This window comes from Diceros bicornis, chromosome 37, assembly GCF_020826845.1.
Source record: "Diceros bicornis minor isolate mBicDic1 chromosome 37, mDicBic1.mat.cur, whole genome shotgun sequence".
Taxonomy (NCBI): Eukaryota; Metazoa; Chordata; class Mammalia; order Perissodactyla; family Rhinocerotidae; genus Diceros; species Diceros bicornis.
Genome location: NC_080776.1, coordinates 30,282,115 through 30,301,691, shown reverse-complemented (window position 1 = coordinate 30,301,691; position 19,577 = coordinate 30,282,115). Strand labels below are relative to the sequence as shown.

The window sequence follows — 19,577 nt, the reverse complement described above, 5'->3', positions numbered from 1 at the left end:
AAACACACAAAATAAAATACAAATTAAAACCATACCTAGGCACGTGATAGTCAAGCTGCTAATATCCAAAGATAAAAGGGAAATCTTGAAAGCAGTCAGGGAAATAGATATATACAGGGGAAGACATTACATACAGGGAGAAATAATGTGAATGATGGATGATACATTATCAAAAACAAAAGAAACAAATCAATAATAAAATGACATCTTTCAAGTGCAGAAAGAAAACCCAAAAGTCAACACAGGATTCTATATTTAGCAGAACTCACTTTCATAAAGGAAGCAGAAGCCACAATAAGATACCATACACCTATTAGTGGCTAAAATAAAAAATAAAATTGCAAATACCAAGTGCTGGTGAGGACTAGGAGCAACTAGAACTGGGAATGCAACATGATAGTTGCATTCGGAAAACAGTTTAGCAGGTTCTTATAAAGTTAAACATACACTTATTATATGACTCAGATATCCCACTCCTAGAGATTTACTGACGCAAATTGAAAACTCATGTTTAAACAAAAACCTTTGTGTGAATCTTTATAGCCATTTTATTCATAATTGCCAAAAGCTGGAAATAAACTAAATGTCCTTCATCAGGTGAATGGAGAAAGAAACTGTGGTGCATCGGTACATTAGAATAGTACTTGGCAATCAAAAGGATAAACTCTTGATTCACACAACAAGATGGATGAATCTTGGATGCATTTCTCTAAGTGAAGGAAGCCAGATTCAAAAGGCTATATGGTATATAATTCCATTTATATGACTTTCTAGAAAAGGCAGAATTACAGGGATGCAAAGTGATCAGTGGTTGCCAAGGGATGGAGTGGGGGAAGCGGTTGACTACAAAGAGACAGTATGAGAGAATTTTAGGGGTGAAAAAACAGCTCTGTATGGTACTGTGGAGGTGGATACATGACCATAAAGTTGTCAAAACCCATAGAACTGTACACTGCAAAGAGTGAATTTTACTCTGCAAATTTTAAAAATCAATCAGGATGCTGGGGAACTCAGATGGAGTGCAGTGACAAATGAATCTAACTGTATTACAAGCATGTGACATAACCACACAGAAGGGGTGGGGATGAAAGGTCCTGACCTAAGTAACTTTGGAAGACAGTGCTTTGATGGGATACTGTAAAACTAAAGTACTGGACACAAACACTGTACACTAGGTGATAAATGTGTTTTTCATAAGGGTATGGATTAGCAATTCTGAAACTAGTTGACACATTAGTAAATATATTGTAGATAACTGGAGTTAAGTTTCTCACTGTTGGTAAAAGAAGTTACATATAAACAAAAAGAGAATGCTAGAATAAACTCTGTGGTGCTGGATTGGAGTTGGAAGTATCAGTATGAATCCATGTCTCTTTTAATATATCTATCCAGATAGTTAGATTGATAGATAGATTGATAGATCAATAGATAGATGTGTATACCTGAGTTTCTATTCATACATACATTTCCAAGCTCTGCTGAGTGGATCTAGAAGCAGTGACACTCTAGTATCAATGAGCACACCTAGTTCCCAGATCTGGGTTTATATCATTCTCCAATTAAAAGAAGCAGGTTTTCTTGGAGAAGTGGCTAATTCTAGGACTGGAGATGGAAAATACAAGATGAACCTGGAACATCCTGTAGTGCCAGAAAGTAGGAAAGTGCTTTAACAAAACACAGAAAATGATGAGATGTGTCAAAAGGAATCAATCTGAAAGACTTCCCAATGGCTCAAGCTGGAAAATTGTGAGCAACAAAATAAATAATGGTGGCATTGGATTATTACCCAGAGAACAAAGTAAATATCCATGAGTCTATACTGATATAAAATAGATTAAATAAGAAAGGAAGAAAGAAAGAGAAAAAAAAAGAATGAGAGAAAGAGAGAAAGAGAGGAAGAAGGAAGGGAGAAGTAGGGGCGGAATCTTTCTCACAGAATTCCAAATAATAAACGTGGCTGGATAGCATGGAATAGAAAATCGCCACTAAAACACCACAGTAATAATTACTGTGAGCAAGGGCAGGCCTGGTGGCTTAGCGGTTAAGTGCGCACGCTCCGCTACTGGTGGCCCGGGTTCGGATCCCGGGCGCCCACCGACGCACCGCTTCTCTGGCCATGCTGAAGCCTCGTCCCACATACAGCAACTAGAAGGATGTGCAACTATGACATACAACTATCTACTGGGGCTTTGGGGCAAAAATAAAGGAGGAGGATTGGCAATAGATGTTAGCTCAGAGCCGGTCTTCCTCAGCAAAAAGAGGAGGATTAGCATGGATGTTAGCTCAGGGCTGATCTCCCTCACACACATAAAAAGAAATTACTGTGAGCAAGACTGATTGATGAATGCAAAAACTGTGGGTGAAACTTAAAGAAGAAACAGTACATTTGCAGAGCCTCAAAGCATCTCCCTCCAAATACTTAACTTTTTTCTCTTAATTTCTTTAAAAGACCTATGACTATTTAAAGCAAAAATTATAACACTGTATTGTGGGATTTATAACATGGGTAGATGTAAAACTTATGACAACAATAGCATAAGGGACAGACATAGGTAAATGGAACTGTTCTGTAGCAAGACTTCCATATTTTACATTGATTAAACTGGTGCACTATTAAGTCTAGGTAGGCTGTGATATGTTAAAGATGCATATTGTAATCTGGACCAACCACTATAAAATGCAAAGATGTGTCACTTAAATGCTAATAAAGGAATTAAGCAGCAAAAAAAAGGGTTTGTACAAGAATGTTCACAGGAGATGACCTGCACATCCCCAGGAGAAAGACGAGCGCACTGTAGGGCAACCACAGAGCAGAACGCCCTCAGCCGTGCCAAGGAGCAAACGCTGACACACACATGCTGGGTGAGTCTCATCAACCTCGTGCCGAGGGAGGCAAGCTGGACAGAAAACAAAACACGTGGGATGATTTCAGCCAAGATGAAACTATGCTGAAAAAACCAGAACAGTAGTTGCCTCGGGGGAAAGAAAAAATTGCCTGGGAAGGAACAGGAAAGAGTTTTCTGGGGGTGATGGAACTATTCTAGTCTTAAAGGGGTGAAGGTTATATGGGCATGTTTATTTGCCAAAACTGTAGAGTTGAGAGTTGTGTCTTTCTGTGTGCGTACATCTTACCCCCCCCCCCGCACACACAAAGAACTAAAAGATTAATAAAGTGAGGTGGGAATGGGATGGAATGTGGATGAAACAAAATTGGCAGACAATTAGTAGTTGTTGAAGCTGAGTGACGGGCCGACTATGCTATTTTGTTTATTTTGTATATTGTTTAAATTGTTCTGTAATAAAACACTTGTATAAGAAGACAAACTCGATATACAGTGTTTGCTGGTAAGATATCGGTTACCTTTTGGGAGGAAGGAGGGAGAAAGGGATTGTCAGCGCCTGAGTGAAGCTGTGCTAGTTCTTGGTCACACAAGTGTGTTCACTTTGTAATAATTCTTTGAGGTTTACATGGATGACTTCTGCGTATATTTCTGTACTCATGTTATACATCAATAAACACTTTAAATCCTGCATATTTGCACAAAGATCCTAACTCAATATCTCAGAATAACAGCAGTGTTTTGTTTTAAAGTGGAACATGTTCACTCATGGCATCATCAGATGGATTTTAATACTTCCAAGTATCTATTAATGCCCTCACCCTTGCGTGGTCCCCTGGGTCTTTCCATTTTTGGCTCAATTTGGCAAGTGTCATGGCTTTGAGTTTTTATGATGGGTATGGGCCCTTCAGGTGGGCGAGGTCCAAGGGAAGGATCTCTGCAGCGACCTTGACCACGGGAGCCAGAGGGAGGATTATGGCAACCTGGAGGGATGGAGGGGATGGTAGGACAGGTGGCCTTGAAAAGGCAAATTCCTGAATCCCAGGCACCCAGTATTTCCATTTTAGATATTGAATTTACATTTCAAATACTGGCCAGGAAGTTTCCACGAGGGCTGCAAGCATCCTCAGCAATAGCCAGGCTGGTGAGCCCCACCCCTACCTGAGTGCGGGCCTCAAGGGATGCAGCCCAACCACACTGCGCATACTCTGGGGGGTGGGCAGGGCATAGAGAGTGGGCTAGGTATAGAGAAGAGGCGGGGTAGAGGGTGGGGTGAAGCAGAGGTATGGGGACCAGGGGCGGGGGGACAAGGTGGGAGTTGGGGCCCCTAGCTGTGTATGCTGGGAGCTTTTGTCTCTTAACCGCTCCCAGCTGGGAGCTTGCAGGACTGCAGGACTACAAATCCCAGGAGGCTGTGAGCATGGGGCGGTGCCTAACCCCGGGGGGAGGAGCAGGGCTGTGTGCGCTTAGCCGAGGGCCAAACCGCCCTTGACTCAGGACTCTGGTCCTGCACCCGCTGCACGTGGGCTGAGTCCCGGAGGGATGCGACGGGAGGAGTGGGACCAGGGAGTTAGGAGGGTGTGGCGGCTGCATGGGCAGCCGAGGGCCTGCAGCGTGCAACTGGTTTTGTCCAAAATTGAAGTCAGACTCGTGCCTCTTCCACACCGCCTCCCTCCATTGCTTGATTCCTCCTCCCACCTGCGTGCCTGTGGGTCTTTCCACAGCCTCCTACCTAGTCCAGGGAAAGGTGCTTCTCTAAAGTGCTTATGGGAACTGGTTTGACATCCTAGAAACTTTCCACTTTGCCTGCTGCCCTCTGCCTTCTCCAGCCAAAGTGCCATCATTTCATCAGCTTTTGAGAGAAATTTCCCCTTGTGGCCGCTCTTGCAAGTACAACTTAAGAGCTTTGCAGGGTGGTAACATTAGCTGTTGCTTGCCTTTTTTGCAGATATGGAAGTTGAGGCATCTGTGAGGTTAATCACTGGTTTCCCCAGGATCCGCTAAGAGCAGAGGAGAACAACCCAATTCCCAGGCAAGTATCTAGTAGGCCGTTTTCACCAACGCATTCCAGTGCAGTGGCCTCCAAAACAGCAACCTTAAGATGAGAATAGCTTAAGCATTTTGCCCTTTAGATTGATCACCTAATCTCAGCTCAGGCATGAGTGGCCAGTCTCTCAGGGACACGGGTGGCGACTCTGATCACTCAGGAAGAGACCAGTCGTCCAGCTTTGGGAGAGGGACGTTCAAGGTAGACAGCACTTGGGCAGCATTTGAAACCCGTCAGCTTTAACATCTCTGCTTTGAATTCTGACAAGGTTCCCAGATAAACATGCCTAGGGATAGTCAGAGGTACCATATTCTTTAAAAATTGATTAGAGTGGTGAAAGGAATGGAGCATAAAATATCCTGCTTATTTGCAAAAGATAAAATACAAGCAAGACCTTCCTGTTAATTTTTTTCTGCTCATTCTCTTGGCTGTACTGTACGTTTGAATGCAGAAACAAAAATTTTGAATTGCCAAATTCTCTTTTCCTGAGATTGGTAAATTAACTTAAAAGTCTTATTGAAACCTGTGGAGGAATGGTTAGCAGCTTTCATGATTTATGTCGTCCCTAAAAATCTGGGCGTTGATCTACAGGAAAAAAAGTCCCTGTTTATATTACACATCCCAATAGGTTACATTTCCGATTTCTGAATGTGGGATATTATCAAAGCAACTGAAAAACCTGGTCATGGAAACTGGACCCTGTCACTTTGTCAAGAATTTGCCTCTGTATGAATTAATGACACATGAATTCTTTAACATTTTTGTAAAGAAAGGATGAGAAAGTGTGTAGTGTCTCTGAATGTGGCAAGAGAGGGAAGTCTCATTAGACCACATCCTCGGGTTCTTCTCTAGTGTTCAATAGGCCCGGGTGATAGTCCGTGTAGTCAGGTGCAGCGCCGCTCCCCCAGCCCCCAGTGTTCCATCCTACTCTGACCTGTGCCCTCTTCAGGGGGTTCTGATGACACTCGTCCACAAGTGTTGGAAGGAAACATTGTAATATGAGGATATTCATCATCTTAAAACAAGGATTAATAGAGAGGAAAGTCTCGGGGTGTGTGTGCTCCGATGCACTGCTGTTGAGGTGTGGCCGCAGTGACAACTGTACTCCCAGCAGTCCTCACAATGGCTGTCTCAAACGTTTGATCTCCTGGCACAACCACAGCAGCTGTTGACAGAGCTGGGCACTCGTCGTGGTTCAGTGTCTTCCGTCAGATTTTGTAGCTCTGACCTTCCTCTGCTTGCCCCATTCCCACTCCTATCTGCTGCATTCATTGCTTTGTAGTTGTTTCCTAGGAGCCACTGTGTGCAACTTTATTTCACAGTATCTTTAGGGACCCACTCTCACTACACATGTCACTGTACAACAGCCCTTTATCCTGGTGTAGCCCACGTTCATCCTCTCCAGTGGAGCTGTGAAGAACCCTGCTTACTCGGAGCTCCTCTCATTCTCATGCTGCTGGGGCTGCTTACGAAGCTGGGCATCTCATCTTTGGTCTCATCAACATTATTCTTTTCATTGATTTTCTGAAGTCGGAGACGACTTTGTTAATAATGTGACACTGACTGTCCCAGGCACTTTTATGTATCTTCCCCAACAGCTCTGTGAGGTAGAGCTCTGTGATCCCCATTTTACAGGGGGGAACACTGAGGCTCAGAGAGGTCGAGTAGCTTCCTTCACTTCACACAGTTTCTTGGTACATTTTGAGTCTCAACTTGGAACTCCGCCTCTCAGGTGTGTGCACTTAGCTGGCGTTCCAATTTGTGCCTCTCTGCCATCCTCTCCAAAGGCACACACCCCAACCTGAGTCCATTGTCTGCTTGATGACAGTCACCCTGCACAAACCGGCCCCATGCAGGGAGTGGACTAGTCAGGCATGGTCCTCCAGCTTACCCAGGGCAGGTTCTAGGTTTATTGTGAGAGCTGGAGCAGTGGAAGATACTGACCGTCACTCACCTGGAAGGTATGTTATGGAGAAATACTCCACTGACTTTTTGCAGGTGTTATGTCTTCTTTGTCTTCATTGCTCCTCTGGGCTTTCTCCTACAGTCCGTGCTGTGCAGTAACATACAGTACAGAGACAGGTGAACATAATAGTATTGCCCTGCACCAAACGGTCACATCACTCATTTTTCTAATTATGAAAGAATTACATACTATAAAAAAAGTCAAGTAACCCAGATCTATTTAGAGTAAAGCGAAACCTACCCCATCCATCCCTTTCCCTGCAAACTCACTCCCCTACTCAGAAGGAACTATAGTTAAGAGGTTGCAGCTTATTGTTCTGGACATTTCCTATGAATATATAAATACACATAAAGTTTTTTTTAACATAAATGACATAACTACATCATTTTGCAATTTGCTGTTTCCCAAACTATATATCATAGATGTCTCTCCTTATCAGTGCTCGCCACCCTAACTTAGCTTTTTAGAAGTTTTAGAGGTACTCCAAAGAACAGGAATACCATGATCTGTTTATTTCTTCTTTGATAGAGATGGGATTATGTCCAGTTTCACTATTATACATAATGCTGCAGTAAGATCCTTGTATGGAGTTTATTACACTGCTATTCAACTGCTCAATTTTCCTTGTTTCCTCTTGGTCAGAGACTATGATATATTTTTAACAATTTTATGGGTATTATTATTGTTATTATTATTATTTTTGTGTGTGTGTGAGGAAGATCAGCCCTGAGGTAATATCCATGCCAATCCTCCTCTTTTTGCCTAGGCAGACCGGCTCTGAGTTAACATCTGTTGCCAATCCTTTTCCTTTTTTTCCCCCAAAGCCCCAGTAAATAGTTGTACATCATAGTTGCACATCCTTCTAGTTGCTGTATGTGGGATGTGGCCTCAGCATGGCCGGAGAAGCAGCGTGTTAGTGCATGCCGGATCTGAACCTGGGCCACCAGTAGCAAAGCACTTAACCACTAAGCGACGGGGCCAGCCCTATGGGAATTATTTTATAGGGAATTTAATTTTATCACTGAATAGAGACATTTATGGGGAAACTGGACTTTAAGGTCATCCCTCTCAGTATTCTGGAGAAAAATCATGAAACTTAGAAGGTATGAGGCTTGCTCCATCACATTCTAACAAGTCATGTTAACAATTTATAGTTGAATGTTTGAATAACCTCTACTCTCTCTGTTCAGAAGAAGAATGACTTTTCCTTGTCTTGAAAACTTCTGACTCCAGGGGCTCTCAGTTGGGCTTCAGAGAGGGTAAGATATTGGTGTTGTATCTGTTTCTCTTCAGCTGTAAGCTGCATCTTCTAAAGATCATAGACTTGAACATGGTCCAATAAATGCATATGATTTGGTCAAAAATTCAAAGTAAAGAACCCAAGATAGGGATCTATAACTTTGGTTCTTAATAAAGAATTTCCTTTGATATCCTCAAGTCTCTGTGATTACTAGTAAAAACTCACCTATGGGTGAAGAGATGTGGTTCTGCTGGCAATGTCTGGTTTAAACATCCATAGTTAAGGCTGCCACATCCATAGGTAGATTAGACTTGACCTCTTGATGACCTCTTCCCTTGGTCTTTGACCTGGGAAAAATAAGAATTTAAAAAAGCTGCTGTTATTAGCACTCAATGCTAGAAATGCCCATTAAAGAGTGAGTTTGATTTGGTAAACCAAAGGGAGTATAAGCAGAACAAAGTCAGTAATATCTATAAAATTTCAAAAAATTCTAATTTTTTAAAATATAACTCTATTTTTGCCACAGTGCAAACTGTGTATATATGAATGAAATATCCCTCTGTCCATTTCTTAAGTTGTTTCCATTGACTTGATGGATTTATCCTCTAATCCGGATTCTAAGTGTGAAAGAACATCTTGGTCCTTCAAAGAAAAGAAGCCATTGAAATTTGATTTTCTTTTAGCTCGGCATCCTACAGGTTTGAGGAATAAATTATCATTTAATGGTACAATGATTCTGAAATCTAATTGTTAATTAGAGGGGTGTAAGGGATGATTGAATGGTGGTTCATCCCCTTGGTCAAGGGTATTGTACACATGGACGTGTAAACACGATTCAGGAAGCTGCTTCAGCCCTGTGACATCCCTGAGAACCACAGTGCAGGAGGATCTAGGCACACAGCCATCTGCCTCGATCTCCTGGGTTACATGTAGATCCAGGGGTCCTGAGAGTGGCGTCAGAGCAGCTAGCTTTTATCTATTTCTCCCCTTCCTTCTCTCCAGCTTATCTCAAACAGTCCTGACTCTCATATTTTAAAGGCCAATTATAGTTATTTACATGAGCTGCTTGTTCATTATTGTAGAGTAATAATCAGGCATACCATTAAATATCATTTAATCTACCTAATTAAATTTGTTGTACCTTTTGATTGATTAGAACACTAAAGTTAGTTCAGAGTTTGATATTCACCAAATGTGTTAGTCTGCTTACAACTGCCATGTGCCTCATTCCTCTTAGAAGTGTATCTTTGGCCCATCACAAGATTTTAATGAATCAAATCATCATAAATTAAGATAATGTACTGTCTTTTGGATGATCGGGAGGCATATGGGTCCATTTTGGAAATATGCCCATCTGTAATGCTCCCCATGGGAAGTTTCTGGTCACTGGGTCTTCACGTGGCTTGCATAAACCCTAGGTCTATAAAGCTTGGTACCTCTCCTTCTAATTGAGGTAGAAATAAAAGAGGTCAGAGACACTTATTAAAGTTTTGGTTGCATGAAGTCTTCTATGAAGACCATCCATGCATATTGTTCTGGATAGCTCTCTGTTCCTAAGACAACTAGTTACTTTAAGGGCTTGTCAGGAACTGTGAATGGTCTGACATTTTACCTTACCTGCAAACCAATAAGTTAGCCTACCATGGTCTTACAGATGCTGGCAAAAGACACGAGACCCATGGGTCAGAGACAAAGGACTTAATGACAGAGCAATGGCACTGGCCCGAGTATCAACATTTGCACTGGTTCACTAAATCTCACTTCCCAAAGGGTGATACACAGTGGGCCAGGAGACATACAGAGGGTTGCAAGAACTCAGAGCTTAAGGAACTCATATCTTTGATAACAGGCAGGAAGTCTGCTGCCCTTTGGCCTGGGGAGGGGTGTTATTTTTATTATAATGGGCAGTAAGCAAGCATGACTTTTGCTGCAGAGGAGGTCACTATTTCTATCTTCCAAGGTTGACAGCTCTACACACTTTCTTGAAAAGATAACCTGGTTTTACTGGCTTTCAAAGATAAGCTTGAATGAGACTTCATCATCATTCCGTTCTTCTGTTACCTTTATTGAGATTGTGCAAATATGCTCTTTTCTCTGTAAAGTTCACTAACTTTATTCATACATAAGGGATGCTTTTGGTTTTATTTATTAAGTTAAAATTTTCTTATTAGAGCAAATGAGGAAACTATTATGGGTTGGATCTGAAGGTATGCTTTTCCAGGAAAAATGTGAAAGAAGATTGGTGCTCACAGAACTTTGCCACAAGGAGTTGATATCAACTTAAATGATTTTAATTTGAACACTGTTTTGTACAACTTTCTTCCATCTTACTTCATCCTCTCTGCTTCCTGTAACTCTCATATGAGAATGGGGCAGTTTCAGGGATTCACTGAACTCATTTACAATATTAAAATGGTTTTTTTCTGTTGTGTGTGTGTTTTTTTTTTATTGAGGTAAAGTTAACATACAACATTAAATTAGTTTCAGCGGTACAACATAATGATTCAGTGTTTGTATAAATGTTGAAATGATCACCACAATAAGTCCAGTTAACATCCGTCCCCATACATAGTTACAATTTTTTTTCTCTTGTGATGAGGACACGGCGTATTTCAAGGTGCAGAAGAATCAACGATGGTGTCATACTTTTCCATATACAACTTGATGAATTTGGACATAAGTATACACCCTTGAGACTGTCACCACCATCAAGGCCACAAACATATCCATCACCTCCCAAAGTTTTCTCTCATCTCCTTTATTACTATTATTCTGTGGTAAGAACTCTTAATATCTACACTATTAGCAAATGTGATGTATGCAATACAGTCTTGTTAGCTGTAAGCACTATGCCATATCCTAGATCTCCAGAACTTATTTATCTTGATTACTGAAACTCTGTATCCTTTGATCATCAGCTCCCCATTTCTCCATCCCCTCAACCCCTGGCAACCACTATTCTAACCTCTGCTTGTATGAGTTTGACTATTTAAGATTCCACATATAAGTGAGTATTTGCCTTTCTCTGTCTGCCTTATTTCGCTTAGCATAATGTCTTCTAAGTCCATCCATGTTGTCAAAAATGGCAGGATCTCCTTCTTTTCTCAAGGTTGACTAATATTCCATTTCTTTATCCATTCATCCATCAGTGACATTTAGGTTACTTCCATATCTTGTCTATCGTGAATTAGCTACAATGAACATTAGAGTGCAGGTATTTCTTTGAGACCCTGAGTTCAATCCTGTGGGCATATACCAGAAGTGGGATTGCTGGATCATATGCTAGTTTTCATTTTTGGAGTAAGCTCCATACTGTTTTCCATAATGGTTGTACTAGTTTACATTCCCACAAGGGTTCCTTTTCTCCACATCCTCACCAACATTTGCCATCTTTAGTTTTTTTGATAATGGGCATCTTAACAGGTGTGAAGTGACAGCTCATTGTGGTTTTGATTTGCATTCCCTGATGATTAGTGATGCTGAACACCAGGACATCTAGTAACTCCTTTCAATCTTACAAAAGCGTTGCAAAAACTTGCACCTAGTCACACAGGTGAATCCCTGCCAGGTGTGCTCGCAGGTGGTCTGCACTCCAGGTCCCATGCCCACTCCTGCCGGTCTTCAGATTTGGCAGAGATGATTCCAGGAGCTGATCTGCGCATTCCACAGCTCCACTGCCAACAATTTCCGGCGACTGAGGAAGGTATCAGGAAGGAGGAAAGGGCAGTGAAGAGCACAGGAGAGAGACTGGTGGTAGCACTGAAGGCGGACAGACTTGCTAGTGAGGCAGAGAAAGTGAGGGGCCAAGAAGGCCATCTTGACAGCAGACGAAATGGAGCAGGCACCTCAGTGAGGTCTCTTGGCAGCGTCCATAATGTTTCCTTGCTTTGAGCTCTTGAAACTTTGAAATATACCAATATGTTTCTTTTATTAAACTCTGCTGCGTGACAGAAAATATAGACAGTGGTTTCTTTCTGAGGTGAGAGGTTGAGTTTCAGGTGAGGAGAGAAAGATCTTCCTTTTTCATGCTGTTCTCTCATTTTTCTTTACTATGTATGTTATTTATTTGTACTTTCAAGTCATCAGCGAGTTATCAACGTCACGGGATGATTCAGTTTTGCTCCATACAGTCACAGTAAAACCTACTTAAAGTGGATTATTCTTTTTGTGTAATATTCCAATAGATTCCAAAATATTATTTCAAAAGCACTTCAATGTCTATGTTCTCAAATTAGATATTTACTTTTGGTCTCCATTTTTGTGTTCCTTCTTGCATGCTACTTCAGAGTTGCATCTAAGGAAATACCAGATTTCCCTCAGTTTTTTAGATCCATATGTGTTGGAAATTTGATTCATGAAGATGGACATGGCAGCTGGGGGATCATGCTATTATCAAAAGAGACCATTTCGGCATCAGTAATCTGACAAGAACTCACTGCTTGTTGAGATTTAATTGACTATTTGAGGGATCCAGCTTTCGCTGTTGGCACTTCTCTTTCTCTTTGGAGGCGAAGTATTGCCTTCCCAGTCTTTTCATTACCAAACCACTTTCCTGGGTGGCTGTGCCATGTCAGGAAGGGCCTGGGATGTTGGGAACCAGGAATCATCCTCAGCTTCTAGCTGTCCTAAGAAGGCTTCCCTGGCAGAGTCCAGCCTGTGTGTCTGGGTGACACTTGCAGCCATCAGACAGGAGGCGATAACTCACAAGTGCCAAGTGATTCATCTGGCCCTTGTCTTACAGGGTGTTTCCAAGGGATGAGGTTCAAAATGCCACTTGGTAACCCTTTGAAAGCTCTTGTCGTGGGGTGGGTTCTCGGTGTGAGCTCAGAGCAGTGTCTATTCACCACCAGATGGGAAGCATTTCAGTATTTTAATTGGTAAGGCTGTGTTCATACACCACCATGGATCATCAGTTCCGTGGCATTTCCTGCTGGACCACCCCACACCCCTGTCATGCCTCATCTTTCAAAGCTCCAAACAGGGTTCACACCCCATCAGGTGGTTGTAATGTAACCACAGCACAAGACTGGGGAAAAAAACACAACCACCCAGGGGGGACACACTTTAATGGCTCGGGCCCAATTGCCCCATTTGGACAAGTTGGCAACATCAACACTGAGTGTGTAAACTGGAGGACTGTCCAAGACCATGGACCTCAGAATGACATGGCCTCAGAAGTCACCTTGGACAGCAAGGGACAGTGTGGGGTCACTCACTGGTCAGGATTATGGTCCCTTATCCTGGTAAAGTAGAGCTCACCCGGGATCCATCAGCCCAAGCCAGGGAGGAGCCTTCTAGGGAATTTCTGCCCTAAAGTGAATGGCATAAGGAAGGCAGGTGTGCTGGAAATCCTGGTTCACAGAGAGCGGTCGTTTTTATGGAATGAGGCCCAGTGGTAGCCTTAAAGCTGCATCACAAATCTTTCCCATTGGATACAAAACAAGCGGGAAACAGAATTAACAGTCCTGGACAAGGATCCCAGCAAGATTCAATTCTAGGTCAGTAGTGAACATGGAGGCACTAGAGGGGTCTCAGGAGGGAAAGTCCTGTCTGCCTTTAGTCCATTTGCAAATCACCTTTTCAGGCCTTGTCCTCTCCATGTGCATGTTTTGATCTTTTTACATTGTTTTCCCCACTTAGAGCTGATGCAATTCCAGAGATTGAACTAGAAAACTACAAGTTCCTAAAATTTGGTCAAAAGAAACCTCAACAAGAGAAGCAGAAAACATTCTCTCTTCCTCCAGAATGTAGAAAGGCACCCCCTGCCTATGGCACGACCTGGTCCTGGGTAGTGCTGTTTTAAAGACACCCACATTTCAGTGGTTGTTGCTTTGCCTGTGAAAGTACCATCAACCTTTAAATCCCAAGAGAATGGGAGGGGGGCCGTGTCCGCCCCTGGAGCAGCTGAATGATACTGAAATGAACTTGTCCTAGGAGTTAGGGGGAATTGGGAGTGACGTCACTAGCCAAAAAAGGGGCTGGCCTTTCTCCCTTCTCCAACAGACAATAAGTTGATGACTCAGAAGAGTTCCTGATTCAAGGAGAAATGTGAGATTCTGTGTCTCACTCACATGCCTACAGAAAGCGAGAGAACCACACCACAACTCCCAAGCTGTGAAGGAAACAGGACTTTAATATAATATTCAAATATGTCATTTATTATTTACAACAAATAACCACTGACCCTCCCCAATGGGTGAGTAGGTGCTGAGGTAGAGATGTCAGGGAGCTGGGATGGGGTCGTCCCTTCTCTCTTGGGCTTCAGGGGACCCCAGGAATCAGCTTACAATGCTCCCCTTCCCATCAAGTGGGAGGAGCTGGCCTGGTGCATCACAAGCATCCCAACTGTGTCCCCGCTGCTGAGGATGGGGCTGTGATCGGCCACTGATACGGGGTTCGGGGTTGGGGCCTGGGGGCTGAGTAGAAGAGTCGGGTTATCTTCTGCGGCCTCCCTCTGAATCATGGCTCCCCACCCTGTCCCCACTGCACTGGGTGCTTCAGACCCTGTGCTCAGTGCTGTCAGCCACCAGTACCCCATTCGTCCCTGCCACGTGAGCCGTCATTTAGTATCACCTATTTCACAGAGAGGGAAACGGAGTCTCAGGAAGCTGAAGAGAGTCACCCCAGTCACAGGACTGGTCAATAGTGGAGCTGGGATCCCAGTGGCAGCTATCCGACTCCCCAAGGCCACGCTTAGCCCGAAGACTTACTGAACCCCCAGGAGTCAGTCACCCCGGCCCAGACACTCACTCACCCCAGACCTTGATGATGGCCGGTTCTTCTTGGCCTTGCGTATTTTCTAGGGCTCTGGCTGGCAGGACAGTTTGTAGCTACAGGACAGAGAGGCACCTGTGAGCCTACCAGGAACCACACCTCAGGTATCCCCCTACTGCCTGCTCAGCAGCTGGAGTCTGGGTGTCCCAGAGGTCACCATGTAATAAGGCCGGGGGATGAGTGGGGGACCATGGAGACAGGCTCTCTGGACTGACCAACAGGGAGAGTCCACCCCTGCCCTCACCCAACTCCTGCTCGGCCTCACCTCTCATTCTCGTTGAGCAACTGCATGTCCTGGAGCCAGGCCGCAAATCGCTCCCTCGGGTTCTAGGTTGTAATTCTTGGCAGCCTCCTGGAGCAGCAGGATCTTCCTCATGACTCGGTATTCCTGGGACCAGAGGAAAGGAGAGGATGCAGACAGGGCCTGGGTGGGGGATGCTGCAGGGGCCTTGTTGGAGGTGAGGGGTGGGGCAGGGGACCAGTCCTGGAAACCATCCTTCCCTCCAGTTCCATCCAGGCTCTACCAGTTATCAGAATGGGAATAATCAGCCCCTCCTCCAGGAAGATATCCTTGATGCCATCCTCCCCTCAACCCACCCGCCAATTGGATGGGTCTCCCACTTCTCTGTTATCAAACTCTTCCACTCAATGTAAGATACAGGGGGTGAAGCCAGGGACTGTTCTGCCCAGAAGGTCTCTGATTTCCACCTCTTTCCCCTCCCCTGCAGGGAGTGCCACAGCTGCTCCTCAGTCCTCTTCTCAAGGTTGATCTCATTCCCCTGGAAGGTAGACAGCCAAAGTCCATCAGACAGAGCCCCCAGCCTGACTAGCCCCTATGCCCACCCCTTCTCATGTTGCACTAATGCCAGGTCCCCAGAGGGGGCCGGGCACGCAGAGAAAAGAGGACTTGGACCTAGGCCGGGCTCTGGGCTCCAGAGTAGGAGGACATGGGGGTGAGACTGAGGGACCTGGCAGCACAACTCTCTGATGACAGACTTGGAAGCTGAGGCCTCAGGCAGAGGGGACTGCTCAGCCACATATGTGCTGCCTGACTTGGGGGGACCCGACTTCTCTCTCCCTTCATGGACAGCATAGGAGTTGGAGGCTGAGTCCAGCTCAGATAAAACCTCACGCAGCTGTGCCATCAGGCAGCTCTGAGCTTCCCCAGCCTGAGGAACTGCAATGGGTGTCTCTGGCAAAGCCTCTTTTCACTCATCCCTAAGAAGAGCCTGATGCCCCATCTCCCAGGGGCAGCTGCGAGGCTCTCATGACAGGAGATGTGCCAAGTGCTGAGAACTCAGAGCTCAGTTTGGGGGCTCCCGCATCCCAAGGCTCAGAATCCTGGTCCTTCCTGCCTAGTCCTCAGGTTCACCCACCTCGAGATAGTCAACCATCGCCAGTTGCAGCATCAGCAGGTCACTGAGCAGATTGCCAAGATAGGGGAAGACACCCTGTGACATCGGGGTGCGGGTGGGATGAGCCCTTGCTCTCAAGTAGAGCCCATGTAGACCCTCTCCTGAAAAGTCCCCACCCTCAGCCACCTGGCCCACCACAGGGTTCCCACGAGGAGCAGCCTAGGATCCTCAGCAGCCTCCCCTCAATTCTTCCTCCCTTCACACCCCAAGAACACCACACTCCTCCTCCCAGGGCCGGCTCCTGGCAAATCACATGGTGTGCCTTCCCTGGCCCTCCCCAAAACAACCCATCCTGCACCAGCTCTTCCAGGCCCTCCTCTTGGTCACTTCTACTGGGGGATTTGGGCACTGTGGCACCAAGAGGAAGGGCCCTCCTCTCTTGATTTGAGGCCTCCAGCTGGGAGCGCAGAGCCCCTCCCCCACAGGCACACTCACCTGCTGCTGCTCCTGCTTCTCCTGCACTCTCTGGGGGTTGCTCTCTGGGGGGGCAACCGTGAAGGGCCCCTCCTGTCAGGGTCGAGGACAGTGTCAGCGAGGCAATACTCCCCTCACCCCATTTCTCTCCAGCACCACTGGCCTCCGACACTGGACATCTGACTTGAGTCAACTGGTATCAATGTCATTCCATCCTCCAAGGTCTTGTGATTCCAGAACAAGCCCAGCTCCAACTCTCACTCTGGGTGTGAGCTTGGGCTCGTGGCCTGGCCTCCTTGAGCCTGTTTCCTCATCTGGAAAGTGTGAGAACTCCAGCTACCACACAGGTTCTTATGAGGACTCACTGTCACAAGACTGTCATCCTTGTTCTGGCCCTCACCCCTCCAGGTGGAGCAGGCAGAAAGCTCCCACATTCCTTTCCTCCCTCTTACCTCAACACCACCCTGTGAGACCTGCACAACACAATCACCGTCCCTCCATTTCCCTGATGAGGAGACAAAGGCCCAAACATGGGCAGAGGTGCTCAGGGGCCCACAGAGGAGAGGCCACTTGCCCCTCTCAGCCAGAGGCCCTGTTCCAACATCCTCACCTAACCCCAGCCCCACCACTGAAAACAGTCCTGTCCCCTGAGCTCTCAAAGCTTGGTCCTGGGCTGAGTCATGGATGGAGAGGACGGGGTGTCTTGGGAGTCTGGTTGAGTGGCTCCTGCCTGCCCCAGTCCCGTGGAGTGTCTGGGCCCCAGGCTGGGCCAGAGGCCAAGCCAAAGCCTTCTCCTCCCCAAGGAACGCCTCAGGACATTCCCCTGCACTGAATCCTTTTTTTTTTTTTTGTGAGGAGATCAGCCTTGTGCTAACATCTGCCAATCCTCCTCTTTTTTTGCTGAGGAAGACTGGCCCAGGGCTAACATCCATGCCCATCTTCCTCCACTTTATATGGGATGCTGCCACATCATAGGTCGACAAGCGGTGCGTCGGTGCGTGCCTGGGACCCGAACCGGTGAACCCTCAGCCGCTGCAGCGGAGTGCGCGCACTTAACCGCTTGCGCCACGGGGCAGGCCCCTGAACTCTTTCTTTATCCACTCAGGAACTGGACCCCCAAGGTGCCACCTCTGATCAACAGGGAAGGGGATGACAGGACATTTTGATTCCCTGTTTACATGAGGCTCCTAACTTCCTTTCAGCAGGGTTCACTAAGAATCCATCAGTTGCCTAGATGCTTCTCATAAGCCACCGGGGGCATATGTCATTGCCAACCAGGCACTCAGGTTAGACTCCTGTGGTTCACTCAAGTGACTGCTCTAGGGGTCCAGAGGGGAGTCCCAGAATGCACACACATCTGCCACCTAAGGATGAGCAGCCTGTTTGTGCACCTGGGCCATGGGAATCCTCTGCCACGCACATCCCTGGGGCAAGCAGGCTGCAGCCCCTTGGAGATGTGGTGAAGATAGAAGGAGCAGCAGGGTCCTGGCTTCCTGAGGATAGTTTTAGGCTGAGGGCTAAACCCACACCAACCACCCAACAGCCTGGAAGAAGCTACATCCAGCAGGATGGACATACATGGAAGCCAGAGACCTGTTGATGGCGCCAGCTCGGCAACTCCTCCTGGAACAGCCCAGCCAACACCATTGTGTCCCATGACCAGGGCCTCCCGCCCACAAACGGCACCCCACCTGCCCATGGGCAGAACAGATCCCTCTGCTTGTTAATCTGGATGAGATAGACGGGAATGTTTCAGAGAAAGTTCAAGGGAGAAACTATCAAAACCACAGCCTGCCCAGCATCCCTCCCCCGCACCCCTCCTCTCTTTCCAGACCCCCAGCCTCCACTCTACCTGGATCATCAGGTCTCTGCTCAAGGACTTGTCTTGACTATTGAGTTCCTTAAGATTATCAGGGTTCTCTCTCAGGGGAGGGGAAAGAATGAGGGATAAATTTAGGAATAATGTGAGGGGTCTGAATGCAAATCCCTTTTCTCTGCAAACCCGAGAGATTCAAACTGCCTGGAGGAGTCCTCTCACTGGGCTCCTCTGAGCGCTAAGGTCTCATGGCACTGGGAGGGGGCTCTCCTGTTGGTCACTGGGGTCTCCACTCCCCAGCTCTACAGAGCAGCTCTGTTTTGACTGCTTTGAGTTTCAACTGGGCATAGAGTTCTGTTGCTATAAACACTTGAAAATCTCCAATGTGGCTCAACTGAGTACCCGACACTCAGGGAAGCCAAGTCCTGAAGCAGAACTGGTGACTAAGGACCCGGGAGGCTTAGAGACCCCCTGCCGAGGCCCAGGCCCTGTCCCCAGCATTTGCTGCCTCCCAGGAGTTCCCAGCTGACTGAGGGGCCAATGGCAGACACACAGGAGATCCCCCATCCACCCTGGTCCTCCTATGGAGAGAGGCCTACCCACCGGGAAACTTCCCCCGTGTGTTCTTCAGGTGGCTTGTGGAGGTTTTCTGCAGAGCAGAGATGACAGTGCGGGGCGAGGAGAAGTTTTTCAGGATCTCGCACTCCTGGGGAAGGGAAGAGAATGAGCTGTGAGGTGGGGCACTGTAGCCCCGCTTGCTCTAGCTTCAGTTCCCTTCTATTTAAATCTCCCCTCCTGGATGAGACAGATGCTCAGGGAGTCCCAGAAGGGCACATTTAGGACCCAAAGAGTAACACTCACAGGGAGCAGGATTTTAGCTCAACCCAGGGAAGGAGCCAGGTAGGAAGTGAGCATCCTCTCACTGGGACCTGGAGTTAAAGTCAGCGGGCCCCTGGCAGGAAGGGTCTAGGGACTGTACAGGGGCTTAGACCACACACTGCAATCCTGGGAGCTGATAAAGGTGGAGAGGCAGTTCCCAAGACTTCAGAGAGGGGCTCCACTGGG

At 46.4% G+C, this 19,577-nt stretch overlaps 1 long non-coding RNA gene across 3 annotated transcripts in view; it reads right to left on the bottom strand.

The window, feature by feature from the left end:
• The window catches only part of LOC131399217 (uncharacterized), a 258,978-nt gene extending 239,796 nt beyond the window's left edge, over positions 1-19,182 (bottom strand). The window contains exons 1-4 of one of the 3 annotated variants that reach the window (XR_009217080.1): positions 16,244-16,486; positions 15,576-15,646; positions 15,133-15,255; positions 8,319-8,440 (exon numbers count right to left, since the gene is read on the bottom strand). This is a non-coding gene — a long non-coding RNA (uncharacterized LOC131399217). Of the gene's footprint in view, positions 1-8,318; positions 8,441-15,132; positions 15,256-15,464; positions 15,496-15,575; positions 15,647-16,243; positions 16,487-19,115 lie in introns of those variants that run through there. The other 2 variants (XR_009217078.1, XR_009217079.1) reach the window with 2 other exon arrangements.
• Between the last annotated feature and the right edge of the window lie 395 nt (positions 19,183-19,577).